This window comes from Manis pentadactyla, chromosome 5, assembly GCF_030020395.1.
Source record: "Manis pentadactyla isolate mManPen7 chromosome 5, mManPen7.hap1, whole genome shotgun sequence".
In the NCBI taxonomy this organism is placed as follows: domain Eukaryota; kingdom Metazoa; phylum Chordata; class Mammalia; order Pholidota; family Manidae; genus Manis; species Manis pentadactyla.
In genome coordinates, this window is record NC_080023.1 from 144531115 (window position 1) to 144551172 (window position 20058).

Genomic DNA, 20058 nt, shown 5'->3' on the forward strand with positions numbered 1-20058 from the left:
CAAAAAGAGCCAGAGGACATAGGGTATTTGGGGGAAGATACATTTTAAAAACTTTTATTCCACTTATTTGCCTGCTCAATTTTTCAATGCATATTTACTCAATTTTTGGTTTCTCTTCTGCACAATGTATATTGTTGTTCCATGTCTGAGAGGATGCAAAGAAAGAGAAAATTAAATTTTACCCAACAACCAGCAGGAATTTATAAACAAAGTACCAAAAACAAAAGAAATAAGAAGTCCATGAAGGGAATCTTTCATACAAACCTGACCTAATATCCACTAAGAACACAGCAATTTCTATATTTCACACAAGATTGACCCATTTCTCTCCCTCTACAAGATAGTCTGCAGTGACTTTGACTTCTGGGAAGAGGATGTTTAAGCAACATTAAAAAATGTTAATTTTCATTGTCAGAGCAAATCTAGGTAAAACTCCTGAATTTGAGGTTGACAAACACCTCGACCAAGGCAACAGGCTAGAAGAACTACAAAGTAAGTGAAATGAATTTCATTACAAGATTTAACCATGTGCAGGAAAAGTTTCCAGTCCATCCCAGTATCACAGCCACTCTTAATTCCAGTTAGGTTCCCTCATCCACAGACAATTGGAAAGCCGAGGCAACACAACCATCAATATCCAGCCTTTAAATCCAGGATTGAGGAGAGATGGAAAATAGTGCCAGAAAAGGTATGTAGATAGTCAAGGAGGTCCAGCTATGCTTCATTTGTGAAAATTAAAGTTCTAGAGAGATGTCTATTTCAAAATATTGTGCAGTATTAGCCTGAGATCTGACAGGAAAGATTGTTACATCCCTATCACTAGCTGAGCTATAGCTGGTCACACATGCAACTTAGGGTACTAATTAAAGTTGCCTTTGCCCTTCATTCATTCTATGTTTTGCTTGTTCTGTGCCAATACCTTGGTTGGGTGGAATATTTTACTAGAGTGGTAACCCAATCCTTCATCCCTATGGGATATGAATCTTGGATTAGCACAATTTTCCATTGATTGGGGGTCTTTGCAAAGAAAGTATTTAAGGTGCTACCAGAAAACCCTCTGGGTTGCACACATAGTCCTGCTTGCTCACATTGTGTAATAGCAACCTTAATCCTAGCTTGTAGTAAAACTCAATGACTCTACCCAGAATCTAGCTCCCTTTTCTGCTTGTTGGCTCCGTGACATGAGAAGTCTAAAATGAGGGTGCAGAAAGGGCAATGTCAACTCATGAGAACCATGGCTAGATGCCTAGGAGAAGCCTTTCTGTGATGGGCACTGAGACTGCCACTGCTCCCAAGCCCAAAGTTTATGTGACAGAAAGCAAACATTAATTTGGGTTTTATGTATAACAGTTAGAGAAGTCACTTCCACCTCAAACACTTGCTTCTTAGATCTTTGCCCTCTGGCTATAAAATGAAGGCACCATATGATGACCACTACTGTTTTTGAGGGCCACACCTGGTTAGAGTTGAAAGCAGTAGCTCTGTGCTTCTGGTTGGTGCCAGCATGTCATGCACACCCATCCACAAATCAAACCTGAGCTTCTTCCCCATCTGCTACCTGCTCCTAACGATTGAGTTCATAACTGCAGAATGAGGGAGGGGCAGCACAGCAGGAGAAGTAAGATGGAGCTACCCACTCACACCGTTTTCCTTGCACCTCGCAAGTCCACTCAGCCATGGTCTCAGAGCTAGGGTTCCTCTGTTACAGCAGAATGCAGTTGTGCATAACCGAGTTTATGGTTCAGTGGCTCAGATAGTGCCAATGTGTGACAGGTAATCCTGACTGCATAACACCCGATGCTCCATAATGAAATATTCAGTCTATCAGAGCCCAGTAGCAAGCCAGAGCTGCTTTTCAGATAGAGAATATCTGCTGCCTGATAAAATGGCCTTACTCAAAACCCTGTGATTCTCCTGTTGGGACTTGCCAGAGGTTTTATAAAACATATCTTTTGGCCATTAACACCCCAGCACTACTGGGTCTGGTGGGTTCATAAGGCCCAAGCAGCAGGGAACCTCAGGTAATGTCCTGAACCTGACCTATTACAGAATTCTTTCTTATTCAAGCCCCACTCAAAAGGGCAGCCATAAGATTAAGCTAGGAGAAGGTCCACCAAGCCTCATGCCTAAAGGTGGTATGTAGTGCCTCCAAATCTAAAAGACCCAGTAAATCCAGGCTTCCTTCTTGGTGGACAGTGTAAGTATAATCACTTTTCTCTCACTTTAGAAAGCCTGTCTTAAAATCCCCCAGAACATGGGTTCCTGAAATTTGAGGATTTATTTTCCACTTTTGACTATGTACATGTCTTACTAGGGCATCTAAGGATTGAATTAGCACAATGTCATCAATGTAGTAGACCAGTGTGCTATTCTTTAAGATATGAAGATGACCAGGGTCCCTCTGGGCTATAGAAGCTTACACACAAAATGTATCTTGAATGAATGACATTTTGATATCATGTCTCTGAAAATGTCTAATCTTTGAACAATGACTTCTTCTTAAACTGCTGTCATAAGTTTTTTTCCAACCCCTAATACACTAAATAAATATGCTATAAGAAGTAGTATCTCAAAAATGTATTTTAGGCAAAGACATACCAACAAATTTACACCAGCCAGCATTACCTAGTCAGAGAATTTCACATGGAATCCATCTGACTTGCCCACCATATCTGGGTGAACCTTCTTTGCTTATGTAGGCCAGGTGACAGTGATAAAGGGGGTGCATCTTTTAGGAAGGACCACTATTTCCACTTGCTTCAACAAGCAGTTTTCAACCCAGAGATTCCATTCCTTTTACAGAAATGCCAAAGGCTTGTACACTCGATGCTCCTTCCAGTGTCATATTCTCAAGGGAAAGAATACTGTCACAGGTACACCTGATTCTGCTACCAGAGTCTTCCTGAACACCGATTCATCTGACTCTTCATCACCTTCCAAAGAATGCCTCCCTGAAACCCTTGTCCGGCATCCACTGTCAAGTCTTCCTTTATTCCTTTGGCAAGTCTGATAAACTTTCAGGACATGGCATGTTTTTTATGACCTATATTTATTTACTTTCCAATTCTAATTTATTACTGACAAAAACTTGTTTTCATTGCTCAAGTAATCTATTTTTCTATCTCTTAGAATTATCAGTTATTTACATTGCCATAATAGCCCTCAATCTACAAGTTGGAGAGCCATGTGGATTCTGTGGGTTAGGAAATCTGTTTCTGCTTTACTATTTGTGACTCAGAAAATAACCACAATATGAGACTGCTCTCCATGGGCCACCATCTGCCTCTATGACTCTAGGATTCCAATATTTCCACTGACATCTAGGAACTTAATTCCATTAAAGTATCCCCACCATTGCCTCAGACCTACAGAAGGCAACCGGTAGAGAGCAGGAAGTCACCTCCCACACCATGAAAGCAGCCAGTAAGGGGCATGGTGCCTCCCACACCATTGCCACCACCAGTGGGTGGCTTCAGGCCTCTTCACGAGTATTTCACAGGCTTCCCAAGGGCACAGTTAGAGGGTAGAAGGTAGAATACTCAGCCATCATAATTTGCCTGGGACTGTCCCAGTGTTAGTGAGAATCCCACATCCAGAAGCTCCTCAGTTCTGGACAAACCCGATGACTGACTGACCAAGGAGAAGTAGGTTATTCATAAGAGAGCTCAATGAGTATTTCCATATCCCTCTGTCTCAGTCAGGATGCCAGGGATGTTCCAGCATTTTAACCTCATTTTGTTCAAACTTAAGTTAGCTGATCCATCAGATTGTGAATACCATTTACATATGTAGAAGCCAATACATTAAATTCCAGATTCTGGGTGACTGTACTCCTGTTAATAATTTGCCTTATTCAAGGCTTGTATTTCCCTTTCCTGTTCTAACACCCTTAGACTTTACTGTCATATTTGATAATCAGACCTTGGCTAATGCAGATTGGTGAAATCCTATAACTCCTTTGGCATATAGATTGTTTCTTTCCTGACCAGGTCTTATATTCTTTCTGTCTGTGCTATGTTGGCATCTAAATCTCATTATAGGACTGAAAGTAATGAGGGATGGTGTAGGTCATCTATATTTGCCCAGATGGTTCCCTTTCACATGTCTCAGAGTAACAGTCCTTCTGTGGATACCTTATTTTAATATAAGAGATATGTTAAGATAGGTTAAGCATGTATAATGCACCCTCTGTAACTCTTAAAATAAGACCACAGACTAGGTTTTCAGACATATTTGCCCTGTAACTACAGCAGATGAAGGACTCTTTTATAGGTGCTATCAAGGAATTCTGATTGTTCACTCACATTCTTCAAATATAGGGTCTGATGTCTGGGAGCATTCTTCATTCTAATTACTGATACCAGAAGGAAATAGATGACACACTTAAACTGGGTAATATGCAGAGAATTTAATAAAGAAACTATGTCAGAGATGCAGTAGGGTATATAAAAACACCCCAAGACATAGTGTAGCACATCAGACTAGACATTGGAATTATTACCACTGCAAGGCCTGAAGGGACAAAGGAAATGTATGAATGGTTATCAGAACTGGAGGGAGGGTTGCCTGGTAGAAATTGTTACCTTCAGCTAAGGAATGCAGCCAATCTGTGACAACTATAAGGACTAAATATCCTGACCCTTTCTCTGAAGTTTCTGCAAGACTCTGCATTGGTCAAATTTAAAAGAAAGCTGGAGAGTAAGGGAGTCCACTGATGTCATCCAGGTGAGTCAGAGTCAGGGCACTGAGCATGGGGAGGAAGTCAGAGAGCAAATCTAGACCAACAAAGATGGTTTGTACAACAGAGGAGTGAGATTAAACAAAAGAGCATGACAATCATGCAGACAGGCTACAAAAACAAAGAAGGAGGAAGGGGAAGGAAGGGAGGGAAGAGAAGAAAGCAAGGAAAGGAAGAGAGGGAGGAAGGAAAAGCTGAATATTTAATTCAGGAAGTAAATATATCCTTGGAAACAAGAAAATTTCCTCTCCCCTGAAAGAATAAAAGCAAACATGAAGTGTGTAAAGGTAAACAGATAATACAGCTAAATTTATCAAAAGGGAAAGACTAGGAAAGAAGGAAGCATATCGAAAGCAAAAATTTGAGAAACAGGGGAAGTGTATGACACAAAGAAATTTTCAAAATAAAATCCAGAGAATAAGGAAGAAGGTAAAAGATGAATGCAATTCTAAAAACATTACAAAAGTGGAGAACAAAAAACAGAGATCCAACACATGGACGTTTGGTGCTCCTAAAATAAACAGACATGGAAATATTTTTTTAAATGATAATTCTTAATTAAGAAAGGAGTGAATGTATAATTTGAAGGGGTGTATTGTTTTCTGGGAAAGAGTGATACATAATGAGCAACTCTGCAAAATGTCCTGGTGAAATTCTTAATATCAAGACAACAGAAATAATCCCATAATCATTTTAAGTAGGAAAAGGAAGGGATACTATAACATCTAAGTCATCCCCGTGGACTCTATGTCACCATAGACTCAGAAAGTACTTAGTGTTTTTAAAAAGATAACTCATTATAGATGAACTTACAGAACCAAAGTGTGGGAAAACAACTTGCCAAGGTTCAAGTGCATATGGGATTAATTGGGTTGACCTCAAATCTCTCTGCAGCAATGGTAAAATTAAGATTTCTGAGGCAAAAGTGGATGATGTCTGAAACTTTTACATTCCACAAGGGCATTCAGAGACATCTGAAGGCACAGGGAATCTGCATAAGATTTTGTTTTTTTAAAAGTCTATCCAATGAGGCAACCCAGCTAACCAAGATGTAAGCAAACAGAATGACAAAGAAATGGTCAAATACTCATCATCAAAAGTGAGCATAGATTCCATTAGATATGGATTTCTGGGCAAAGTCTATGAGAAGTTTCACTGCAGAAAAGGATGAAAACATCATAATCCTTGAAGGAAAGCTTCATAATGAAAACTATAGGTATGGAGCAGAGCAAAAGTCCAGAAGCCAAGTTAAAAATCATTATTATTCATAGGTACTCTCCAAGTTTAAGTTAATAAATCAAGAAATAATGGTTTATGTAGAGTATTTAGTTATAAAATTAATCACATAAAAAGTAGATACAAAATAAGTGCATTCCAAATTCCACAGTGTGTGTATGTGTGTGTGTGTGTGTGTGTGTGTGTGTGTGTGTGTGTGTGTGTGTGTGTGTGTTTGTGTTTGGAGAACAGCTCATTCAGCAAAGTGAGAAAACGGAGCAAACAGTAAAGAATATCACATAAAATAAGACAACACAATTAAAACTATCACTTCTAGCATGTCTATAAATTCACCATTGGTAAAAATGACTCAAATTAAGTCAACAATAAAATCCAACGATATCCTATATAACACTCATAAAAAAAAGGAAGTACAACTGTGGAAAGTAAAAGGCAAAAATATAAAGATAAATGGGAAAAAAAGGAACTAAAATATAAACACAAAGCTGCAATCCCAACACTAGTACAGGATGAGTGGAATTCAAGCCAAAAGCTATTACGTAAGACCAAGAGGGGCGCATTATAACATAAAATATAAAATCCATGTGCAGAAATGTCCTTCATGATGTTTTTCAATGCAGTAAACAGTATAGTATTAAATACATAAAACAAAATCTAAAATATGCAGGGAGAAATAAAAATTATAGAAGGAGACTTGATCTTACCTCCGTCAGCTCAGTTTTCACTGTAAGTTAATTATTTGCTGCTGCAATGAAACAGATTTGCCAAACCAGTTTCACTTTTGACTCATCATTAAGTATATTTTGCCCCATTACTCTGTTGGCTCCTAGTAATGCAAAGCCACAAGTTGAAACAATGCTTCCAAGTCAATTGCTCAATTTAAAAGGCAGAAAATTATTTTGGTAAACATGAAGAGGATGATGCAATGCTTCATGTATCATTCCTCTTCACAAACACCATGATTCTGACAGGTTTCATTCCTCATTAGGCACTGAAACACTGCCATCTTCATTAAGCTTGTTGTCGGGCATATCTGCTGAGCACCAATTTGCTATGTATTTCCTGTCTACAAATTGCACTGTGGAATCCAGTGTTTGTAGCTGAGGTGGAGATTCGATATGCAAGTTGAATCAAGGTCTCATTTACCACAGTTGTTAGCATTTTTAGCAAGGCAGCGTAGTCTCTGGACACTATGGTGATTTTGTAAATGTTTGCCTTTTAAGTTTCTGTGATTTACTTTTTATTCTGAAATGTAATACTGGATTACTCAAAAGTGAATAAATCTGAGTGTACAAGTACACATTAAACCTTGCCAGTGATCCTGAGCTCCTGCTCCCCATTTAGCTCTTCTCCATTACACATGCTCTTCCTCCTTAAGTACTACTACCCTGTCTTTTATGATATTTCTTTCATGATGGTTTAAAAATATTTCTTAAACAATTTGGTAAACGACAGTAAAAATATTGATTTGGCCTGTTTTTAACTTTATCTAATTGACATAGTGCCATATGTGATATTTTATGATTTGATTTTCTTCACTCAAAGTTTTATGCCTTTAAAAGATACTTAAGTTGTTTATTGGGTCAGATTTTAATGCACTTAAAATAGCTAATAGCACACCAATTGGTGTGCAATAGATGTTAATTTTCATATTTTTCAACGTTTGCAAATCCTTAAACAAAAAAAAATCATTTTATGTTTGAACCAAAGAGGATTCATTGCATTATTTTAAGAATCTAAAAATTTAGACTTGAAGTCACTCTATTTTCATTATAGGCAAAGTCCACTTTCCCTCAAATCCTCTTTTCAAAGGCATCTGCAGCAACTAAACTATCTTCCCAAATTTTGTGTAGTCTTTTCAAACTTTGCATAATGTCAAATGGGTAGATAAAGTTTCCTAGGTGAAAATATGGAGTTATCTTTTTAAAAACACTAAGTACTTTCTGAGTCTATGGTGACATAGAGTCCACGGGGATGACTTAGATGTTATAGTATCCCTTCCTTTGTGCCCGGCACCATTCATTTTATACGTTATCTCATTTAGCACTCGCCGTAGCCCTATTACGTATTCCCAATTTATAGATGAACTTACAGAACCAAAGAGTGGGGAAACAACTTGCCCAAGGTTCAAGTGCTAAGTACAGAGAGCTGGGATTTGAACCCTGATACTTTGTCCCTAGATCCCATGTTTTTAACCAGTATGTTAATCCTCCTCCTTTACATACAAATTCCCTTCAGTGGGATTTATCATTGAATCAGATGTGCCTGAGTTCTTTTGTTCCTAATCAATTGTCTCCATGGCTTTGTGTAAGTCAGTTACGGTAGAGGACAACAAAAAAGCTTTTTCATGTGATGGAAGATGCTGATAAACTGGCTGGAAAAACAAGTATCACATTAATACCCCGTGTGGGGTGAACTGCATATCTCTTGGTTCTCCTACAGCTTGTTTAGAGTCAGTAGAATCATCTCCATGGAACTAACCCATGGACCTTCAAAATGCACCAAACTGCAGCACAAAGCTAACAGGAAAATTCCATGGGACCTTGTCGGCAATAGTACTTAAGTCCATTCACTGTTCCCTTCTTGTCTTCTTGCTGTTCCTGGGGTCAGATTTCCTCTGTACCCATTGGTTCTTTCTACCACCCAAGCTTGTTCTGCCTACCGAATGGCTGATACTCAGTTTGCAACCTTAGTTAGGCACTGTACTTGGTCTATTCATGCTTAAATTTGGTGTCCTTGGGCAAGTCACCAACCACTTTGGCACTTAATTTTACTGTCTCTAAAATGAGACATTTGAACAAAATGACTCCAGTATCTTTGCCAGTTACAAAATACCATGTTTCCTTTCCAAGTACTTGCAGTGTGGCCTCCTGGGTGTCATTATAAAGTATCACCATGGTTAGATAATACCAGAAGAGATATATTTACATAAATATGACTAGATATGTTTTGTGCCATATGTTGAATGAAGACATAAATATTTGAATTTTAGGGAGGGGACCCCATTAGTGAACTGTGTGTCAAGTTCAGTTGTCTGGATAACTATTCTCTTGGCAGTTGTGGGCAAGGAAGCAACATGCTACCCTGAACTAGCTATGATTTTCTTTTACAAAGAGATTAAGTAGTTATTCTGGGCTTGGTATGGACAAAGTGCTCAAATAACAAAATGAATTTTGTTAATTGTCCATGTTCCTGGTTATTGATAACAACTTTTTGAGGAATATATTGTTCTGCTAGGCTTGTTATTTCCAGAATTTTGCCAAGTATCACCAAGGAGGAGACTTCAGAAAATATAATTTCCTAATGCATGGCATTACCCCAGTGAATCTTGATTTCATGTTCTGCAAATGAATGAAGCAATAGGGACAATATGTTTTAGAAAATTAGACTAAAAAAAAACTGAAAACAATTTAATTTATTCAACTTGTTAGGCAACGAATTAAAGTCTTTTAACATTATTAATGTATTAAATAAAAAGTTAGACCCAAATAATGCAGTTTAATTGGTTGTCTTCTAAAGAATGAATTAAATTGATTAATTTTTCTACATAATCACTTTGATAGAATTCCACAAGTCTGTTGATTTTATTATCATTCCCCTCAATTTATTTGCATGTGTAAAAGTGTCATGGTTAAGTTGTTGAATGGATATTAAATGTAAGAGAAAGTTGAGGGGTTATTTAATACTCATGTTCAGCCATATGATGAGATGTTTTCAGGCTGCCAATGGTCCACTACTTTGACCTACACAGACACAGACATCTTGATGGGAGAATACAAGTAAGATACAGATAAAATTTCTTGATATAAAAAAATAATTAAGTAATGATACAAACAGGTATGGACATTTTATACAGAAAGACCACACAAATATGAAACAAATTGGTATGTTTGGTAAATTCAGCATAGACTTAGAGGGTATTAACATTTTTTTTAGAATTTCTTCATTCTTTTATTCAACAACATATTTATTGAGTGCTTACTGTATCTAGGCTCCTGGATAAATGATGGGGAAGTAGTAGTGAATAAAACTCATGGAGCTTACATACTAGCAGAAGGAGAAAAGCAGTAAACAAGCAAATGAAGAATATAACCCCTCTGTATTTTCAGATACAGTATGTCCCAAAATGTGTGGCAGAGATTGGCTAATTGCTCACTAAAATTGTTCCCCTTTGTCCTTACACAAACCACTGAAATACATTGGAGGGCATTAACTTTTATCAGCACCTTCAAATCTGCAATTCTAAAAATTAATTTTTAATTAAAACCAGTGAAGTTTTAAAATACCCTAAAAATGCTAGCTTATGTCCAAGAATATTTTGCTGTCACTCTGACTGCCATAGAAACCAATTGAAAGTCAGTACTTTGCTGGCTTCATGTGTAAATTCAGCTCCTCAATTTCTAATTCTCTAAACTCAGAAACCCAGAGTATGAGCCAAATACAATTTTCCAGTTCTATCTGCCTCAAGGATTTCTAATAGATGTGGCTATTTTAGAAGTTAAAGGGCATATTTTTGCTCACTATTATTTGATGCAAAAAATGCAGGAAACTCAATTAAGAGGTGGTTCTGCTTTGAGAATGCAGGGGACAGCACAACAGGGCATCCTTTTCATGAACTGCTAACTGTGGACAGGCTTTTAGGAGAGTAATTTAAAATTAATGGGAGCAGGTCTCTGATGCAGTTACAACTTCAAAGACATACCAGGTTTTTATATGTAATGAAAAAAAAAGGAGTTACAATAAGAGGAGGGATCACATTAAAGCTTACAAAACCTCCCTAAAGGGCTTGGGCTGGCACAAGGGTGTGGTCAGGGGTTGCCCTCTTTCCTTTCTGTCTCTCTACCGCTCCCTCTCACTCTCTTTCTTCGTGCCTTCTCTCTCCCTCCCCCTTTCTCTTTCTCTCCTTTCTTCTTCCTTTTCCTCTCTCCCCTCCTCTCCTCTTCCATCCCTTCCTTCCTTCCTTCCTTGTTTGCCTTTCTTTATGGTGTATCTGAATTAATTAATAATGACTGACAAACCAACAGTGCCAACTTTCCAATGGGACAAGGGAAAGGGACTGGGGAGGATGGGTGGGAAGGGAGGGATAAGGGGGGGAAAAAACAAAGGGGTCTTATGATTAGCATGTATAATGTGGAGGGGGCATGGGGAGGGCTGTACAACACAGAGAAGACAAGTAGTGACTCTACAGCATCTTACTATGCTGATGGACAGTCACTGTAATGAGGTGTGTGTGGGGAACTTGAAGGGGGGAGCCTAGTAAACATAATGTTCTTCATGTAATTGTAGATTAATGATAACAAAACAAACAAAAAACAATGCCCCTCACTTAAGAAAGATTAAATTACCTCAGATTTTTTTTGTAATCTCTCATTTTCATGAAGGAGGAGACCCTTCTTAATTTGGTGAATTCCTATGGGTTGGCAGGATTGGAGTGCCACAAATTATATTTGAACTAATTGAGAACAATAAATCACTTTTAAACAGAGAAAAGAAAGAGGTAGGAAATGCAATTAGGTGCCAACAGCTTCAGCTAAGGAAGAGGCTCCACTGCAAGTCTGTCTGTGCCTTGTGCTAGGGGCTGTGGGCACCTGATGCATAGCTTTAGGAATTATAAGGACTGACCAGTCATCAGAGTTACCAGATTCTTTAACAAATTACAAATCTAGAAAACAGTGGGTCTAATATCCCTCTAAGCAGTTTCTTTCTCTCTGATTCTGATCATGGAGGCAAATACCTGAGCAATCTGAAATAGGGCTGAAACAACCAATGCCAAGATAACCAGTTTCTAGAGACATTAAATATTCTGCTCTGTTAGCTTAATGCAATGTCTTTGCTTGTGTAAAGCATGTACATGTCCATTTGCAGTGAGATCAGTCTCCCTCTCCTTTCTCCTCTCCTAGCTTACCTCCTAAAGAGCAGCCAATTACCTTTAAAAATAAACTTTGCCAATTGCACCAAAAATTTGCTTCCATTCATTTAAAGCAACTCTCCTAAAAGCCTATCATTAGCATTCCATTGCCACAAAACAGAAATTATTATATTTCAAAGTAAATTTTTATCTTTTGAAATATAAATATGTATTTTCCACTGAGGCTTTTTTTATTATTCGAGGACTTTTTACATTTTGGAAATATATGTTGGAGACCAAGTCCCTTTGTTTATTTCAAAGTAATTTTTGCAACAAGGCATTGGAAATTTAAAAATTACCTTAATTTATATATTCCTACATATTCTTATTCACTATACTAACAATATTCTCTTTAGCTCAGTTTAATTAGAATTCAAAATTTTTAAACTCTGTTGTAGAAGTTCAAAGTGGAATTTTCAGCAACCTAGCCTCATAGCTTTATTATGGTGCTTAGATAGAAATTGAAATGTAAGCTCTAAGAGAGGCTGGTATTTTATCTGCTTTATTTACTACTCTATCTCCAGCACAAAAAGAATGTCTGGTATAAAAGTGCTCAATAAAAATTTGTCAAATTGAAATAATCAGAAACTAAATGGTACTTCTTCACATGGGTATGAATTAACTGCCAGATGACACAAAATGTTGATAAACTGGAACTTTGTCTTTATTTATCTATGTATATTTGTTGAGTGATCCAACTGAGGATGCATTTGTGAACAAAAATAGGTTCACTCTTAGTCTTCATGGAGATAACAGTCTCCCAAGGGACACAGATATGAATCCAAATACCTCATACATCAAAGTATGATGATTGCAAACTGAAATAATTCTACAAGAGATGAGGGAGGGAGGAAGGGAGGAAAGGAGGAAGGAATGTGAGGACATAACTTCAATTAGAAGCCAGAAAATGCCACTCAAAGAATTGAAGCTTAAGTGGAGATCTGAAGAGAAAGTCAGTGTCAGTTAGGTAAAAAGAGGGAGAAAAAGTATTTCAGGCACAGGGAACAGGCTGGACAAAGGCCAAGCACAGCAGCAATCAAGGCTCCTTCAGGGAACCCAAGGAAAGCTAATGAGTCTGGAATCTTGAAGGTGGAAGGGATGGTGGTCAACTCCTAAGTGCCCAATGATAATATGTGCTATTTTTTGGGCTCGAAGAAAAATCATCTGATTGACTTCTGATGGGATGCTGGCAATACTGGATCAGCTTACTGTGTAGCACTAGTAAACTTCTGTGACCACAAGTAGGCACTTGACTCAAGGTGGCCCCACCCAGGGCCTCCCAACCAAGAATCCATGCGTGAAGAGCTCTGCCCAGTGGCAGCAGTGATAATTGTCTGAAACTGTGGTTCACAAACTGAAGATGTCATCATAATCAGCTAAAGGATTTGTTAAGGAGATTGCCAGGCCTACACATAGGTATTTCCATCGTAATATGTTTGTGTTTCTAACAAGTTCTCAAGTGATGCTGAAGCTGCTGGTCTACAAACCACTCTTTATGAACTACAGGTCTAGAAAAACCAAACTAGACCCCCTAGTGTTTTAGAGATAAGTTAACAGGTCATAAGGAACCAGCACGATAATGTAGCCAAGGATCTAGAAGAACAGAGATCCTATGAAAGAGAAACTCAGAGGGCACAGGTCTTTCATTTCAAGCCTTATCTCTCAAGACCAGAAATTTTCTTCTCCCTTTGCAACAGACAAGTATTATACAATTGTTCACATCCTTATTCCTTGTTATTTCATTGATGTGTTATCACAAAAATTAGACTCTGATGTATAGTTACTTTGATGTTTTAGGGAGACTTCTTTAGCTTCTGGGTGTTTTGAGATGAAGCAGTGATTTCTTCTAAGTTCTGGCAAATAGAAAAGGACAAATTACGGGAAAGTCCATAAAAAAGAAGTAAAACTCAACAGTGAATTACCCTCAAAAGGTAAGTAAAATGATTATACTTAGGAAACCAGGTATCTTATCAGGTACTTCATACACATTATCTCATTTAATTAGTTCAATAACTGAATTAGATAGTTTTCTTGTTATTTCACAGATGATAGCGTGGAAGTTCAAGTTAGTAAGCACAGGCCAAATCTGCACGTGTCCAACTACGACTCTTCTTCTACAGAAGTAGTAATCACTTTTGCATCACCATACCACCATGTCTACATTTTGTATCACCACATGCATATATGTAGCACAGTGTAGCGATTAAAAGCTGGGCCTTTGAAGTAATTTCTTGTGTTCAACCCCTACTCCACCACTCACTGTGTGTACCTCACTATATAGGCTACATGGAAGTTAGGCAAGTTAATATTTTTCAAGCACCTTGAACAGTTCCTGGGACTTAAAAGCCTGCATCAAAATATTATGTTTAAAGAAGAGTGGCTTACCATAACAAATGATAAGTTTGCATTTTGTTTTAATTGTGACAGAAGAGATCACCAACATCCTATAGGCCTTTGCAGATTGTAAATGTACTGTGTTGATTGCTCTGAAATCTCTTCCCAATGGAACTTACTTTAGTTGCAACAGGGTATGGAAAAGTCCAAGCCTAATAAAGCTCTCACAGTAGAGATCGTGGTGAACAGTAACTGGGAAATTGGTAGACTCACTGAAGATATAGATTAAACTGTAGGTTAGCTAGTTTGCCAAAGAGAGCTAGGGAAAGAGCTAAAAGGAGGCTTCCTGGGATAAGAACAAATCTCAAACACTAACCTCAGGAACTACCCCTTCAAAAGAATCAAACATAGATTGGGTAAATCCCTGGAGCAATTTATGTCCCAAGGGCTTTAGTGAAAATGAGAAAAAATTTATCAGGCAGTTAGTAGATCTTGACAGCTGGGTGCAGTCAGGGAAAGACAATCACAGAGCCCTATCAAAATCACTCTCATCCTAGAGTGACTATGGGCATTCCCTAGACTGCATCCCTAAGAGCAATGTCAGAGGATTCACACTGTGGGGAAAGGAGGAAGGATGAAATGGACTTCACTAAAAAAATCTAGCTAGTCAAGTAAATAAGCATAAAACAAGCCTGAAGTGGAGAATTATTAGTACCTAGAGTTGCCACAATATGTTATCTAAAATTTCTAGTTTCCAACAAAAATTGATCAGACATGCAAAGACACAGGAAAGTATAACCCATACACTGTAAAAAACAAGGCAACTGAAAGTATCTGTGAGAGCAAATAGATGTCAGCTTTAACAAAGGCCCCATGGTAGTCATCATAAATATGTTCAAAGAACTAAAGGAAACTACAATTATAGAAGTGAAGGAAGGTATGATGACTATGTTGTAACAACAGACATAGAAATGATAACAAAGAACCAAGGGGGAATTCTAGAATTGAAAAATATGATTGAAATTAAAAATTCATGAAAGGGGGATCAACAGTAGATTTGAACTGGTAGACAAATCAGCAAACCTAGTAATGTCTTCATTTCTCCATCCTATTTGGAGGATAGTTTTGCTGGATATAGGATGTTTCGCTGACATATTTTCTTTTAGCGCTTCGAATTTTTGGGCCAACTGCAGACATTTGAAGGACCTGATAATAGGGACTTAGAGAAAACATGCATTAAAGGGGACAAAATGCAAGAGTCTGAGGGTACCAGCAAGACTGCTGTGATGATATACTATGGACATTAAGGAGGTAGGAAAGGAAGTCAAGACAGGAGAAAGTGGCTTGGAAGACAGGATCTGAAACAAGGTAAGGTCAGACAGTAAGAGTAGTGGGAAAGGAGGGAAGAGGAATGGGAGGAAAGTGTTATCTCAGAGCAAACCTGGACTTCGAAAGGAAATGAGAGAGGACCGTGACATTATGCGCAACACACAGAAGTCCACTGGAATCTAGTGTTGGTGTCACCAGTGTCAGAGAGAATGATTTTCAAAAAAAGTTAAAAGCATAACTTTTACAAATTTGAAGAAACCTTTGTCAAAGATATGGTTAAACATTAAAATTGAGAAACCACCTAGGTGGTAAGACTGAGTCAAAAAATGTTTGAGGAACTTAATATTTATAAGGAATTTAAAAAAGGAGTATTAAACACTTTCTAGGTTGGGTATAAAGCTGGTTAACACCTTACAGGGCAATATATCCTACTCATTACATTTTTTGTGTGTGTACAAAATTTAAGTCATTTGCATCTCTACCACTCACAGATCAACAAGTTACTATGTAACTTCGCAAAGTGTGTACTTTAATCCAGAGAATATAACAACATCAACCAGTGGTGCATTCTCCTCGAAAATAAATTAATCCTTTGGAGAAAATGTAGCCATCCTCTTTGTCTTATTTACAGACTTGAGTTATTTTTCTCAACATTCATAAGCAGGAATCTATTGTACATTTTAAATTCATATTTTCACTATTAGATAAATTATATCCAGAATCCAGCCACACCCAACCACCTCCACTGTTCCCACCAAATTCCAAACTATTATACCTCACTGGGATTACTTTAGTTACCTCTTTATGGGCCACCTGGATTTTACTCTCCCCCAGTTCCTCATTAAAACCTATCTCAATATGCATCCAAAGAGATCCTGTGCGTATCACATCATGTCACTCCTCTATATAAATTCTCAAGGCTGCCTATGGCACCCAGAAAAATTCCAAGTCCTTAAAGTGACCCTTTTAAGCCCCACCTATCCTGATCCCTCTTTACCTCTCCAGCCACACTCTTTCTCCAACGCAGAAGCCATGCACCTTCCTTGATAATCTGAATTACATTTCACAATGGCAAGGAATTTTTTGTTTGTCAGTGCTGTATCCCAAATAACTAGCCATATAGTGTCCAATAAGGCACACATGGCTATTGACTGCTTGAAATATGGTTATTTGAATTAAGTTGTGCCATAAGTATAAAATACACATTAAATTTCAAAGACTTAGTAGGAACAAAAGAATGTAAAACGTATCGTGAAAGTTAATTTGCCTTGTTTTTCACTTGCTACTTACGTGACTACTGAAAGTTTGAAATGACATATATAATTTGCATTATATTTGTGTCGGGTGGTGCTGCTTTAGAAGGGGCTTGGCACACAGCAGGTGGTCAATCACTACTGGATAGAAGAATGATAAGAACAGAAGATAAAGAGTACTACAGAGTGATTGGGACCCGGCCTGTTTCAAGTTATTTATTTACCTTGTGCCACAGATTACTTATCTGTAAAATGGGAAGAGGAAGAAAAAGAATTTCAAAAAAGTGAGAATGATTATTAAAGTGAGATCCTCATAAAGTGGTTAGCACAGTGACTGGCACGTAGTTCACCATCTTCTTAGCTATTATGGTTAATATGCTTACTTTGCAGATGAAAGAATAGTTCTACTACCCCCCATTTTCTTTTCCCAATATATAATGTTAATTTTTTTTGATCCATTAAATAGTACTTCTGGAGGGTTCTGGTTTTAATAGGCCTTGAAGGTAAAAAAGATTTTTACAGAAGTTCTTAGTGGTCTTTCATCTTTTTATATAACCTATTCACATTGTTGAGCCATACTAGGGGTCCTACTAACTAAGGAAATGCTTTAGTACCTAAAGAGATAAGCTCATGCTGTGAGATAAGGAACCTGGGACTTTAGATTCCTAAAATAGGTATTGAACTTTCACTTCAACACTTTTGGTTTACCTACACTGGGAAGTCACCTGGACTTTTCCACTTTTGGTTTTTTGTAAGAACTAGAAGTCAAGGTAAAGATAAGGATAACAGAAATTATCATTAAGTTGATTGCCAAGACTGGATAACATAGTCATTACTCCTAATGTGGGAGTATAGAGGGAGGAAGGAGACACAAGGGCTTTGGCCATGTTTGTAGTATTTTAACTGTTAAGCTGAGTGATGGGTCTGTATTTGTTACATTATGATCTATCCATTTCTGTATGTGTGAAATGCTTCAATGAATAAAGATTAATTAGTTAAAGTGAATATGGACATTCTATATGTGAAGTTCTAACAATTACTAACTGCTACATCACTAAATCTTTTTTAAGGAGTCCAGGGAATACCAAACTCCATGTAGGAAGTAGGAGACGCAAAGGGGTTATGAAATTCTCTATTCTGACAGCCTGGATTGTGTGCATAGATTTCAAGATATTGAGTCTGTGTTTAGTTTTAAACTTGGCCTGAAGAGGAGTCATTTACTCCTTGTGAATAATCTTTACTCCAGTATTGTGTGCTGAGACCCCAGGCTTTCCTCTGCTGCCATATTTGGCCATTGCTGTGCCCCATTCATGGTGACCACTCACACTTTTGCCAACAAGGATCTTTTTCCTAGAACAAATTAAATTATTATGGAACATGTTTCAAAACTCCGAGCAAGGCATTACTTCTGAATAACCAAGAATTTCTCAGAAACAAAGCCTTTGGTTTGAATGGAGCTGGTCATAAACCAAGGTGCCAAGACATTCCTTTCACATACTCACAATCTTGACTTCACTTCTTGCACCCCACCAGAATCCCACAATTTCAGTAATAGGAAACAAAATGTTGCTACTTTCAATCTATGGCAGTATATCAACGGAAAAAAAATGTGCTTTTTTTGAAAAGCAGCTTTTATTCATTCACATAATCTGGAATCCCCCCTGGCTACGATCACTATCATCTTTGATGTGGCTTCTGCATATTGTCTGTGCATCACTATGCTTTCCAAAAGAATGGGGACTCTTAAATGAAAGCAGTATGGTAAGGCTTGAAAGAAATGCTTCACTACTGAATACAATGTCTTAAAACAGAAGCTCTGTGTATTTCCCCCTGTTGATACAAAACAATAGTTCTCAAGACCTCACAGAAACATCTTCTCAGATTCACTGCCCAGGTCCCTGTCGTTCAGTCTGGCACAACTTGGCGGAGTTCCATTTAACATCTCAAGGAAATTCAGCTCAGGCATTGGCTTAACAAATGCATTCAATGTCAGAGCAAATACTTTCCAGCATTACTGTTGATCTCTTGGTTTACTCCAGAGAGGACAGGAGTTTAAAAGTCCTTTGCTTATGGGCTGCTCAGAAAATAGTTCTTCTGTTCTCCTTCAGTCCTTATATTCCTAGGGTTTGGGTTTGAAAGGAAGAAGAGAAAGGTACCTAACAATCTCTCTTTTTCACTTTCCATCTTTCTCACTTTCTCAAACACATGAATATGCAACACATACACAAATACATTTTTAGGAAGCTACATATTAAAAAAAAACACCCTCAAATCTCTTCCAAAAATATCAGAGAAGTTAAAACAGTGGGCTCTTTTATTAGAATCCAAAATTCTAGTGATTTTCCTATCATTCTATATATAACAGAGCACACAGCCACAATTGCACTTACTGTGCAGTATTTATTAAGATAATGGATTTTGACAACCTTATGAATTTTCTACTTTATTCCTCTATTTAATCTCATTCCCATTCACTCTCCATCTCTGCAACTTACACTTTTTGATATTTCCCATTGCAGAATTTTTCTCACCACTTCCACTGAAAGCCAGATCAGCCAGAGTTACAACCTATGCACACCAGTTCTAGGCTTCTCTTCCTGCCACCCCATTCCACTGTGTTTCAAAAACTCAATGACCTCAAAATCCTTTATTCTGATACCACACTCTTATCTAATATACCTGAAAGTTAAATTACTTGTCCCTTCAATCTGAACACAATTTGTTTTTCCAGTAAAATTAATCACATTGGGAGAAAAACAATTTTATTTAATTTCTTCTACTCAGACATAAAACAAAAACCTGCTTTCCTGATTCTTTAAAGAGTATCTTCACTTATGAAAGTTGAAGGTATAAACACTTAATGATAAAAGAGTACTTTATTTAGTCCTCTCCACCCTTTAATTAGTAACTTTGCTCTGTTAGTCAAGATAATGCCAGCTGCTGTAACAACAATAAATGGAAAATGTGTAATAGCTGATACCCAATGGCAAAAACTTATTTCTACTTCCAAAATAGCTCATCCTGATTTGTAGATAACTCTACTTCAAGTGGCACTTTAGGGATTCAAGTTCCTTTCATGTTGTTTTTCCAAAATCTTCAATTCAAGCCAATGAAAAATGAAAGAACATGAGAAAGTCAAACATGGAAGATTTTTACAAGACAGTAGTTCTTAAGCTAGTGAAGATCTTATTTCATGAGCTTGAACTCAGTTACATGATCCTACTTAAAGATAAGGGGCACTGGAAAGGTCTTCTAGTTGT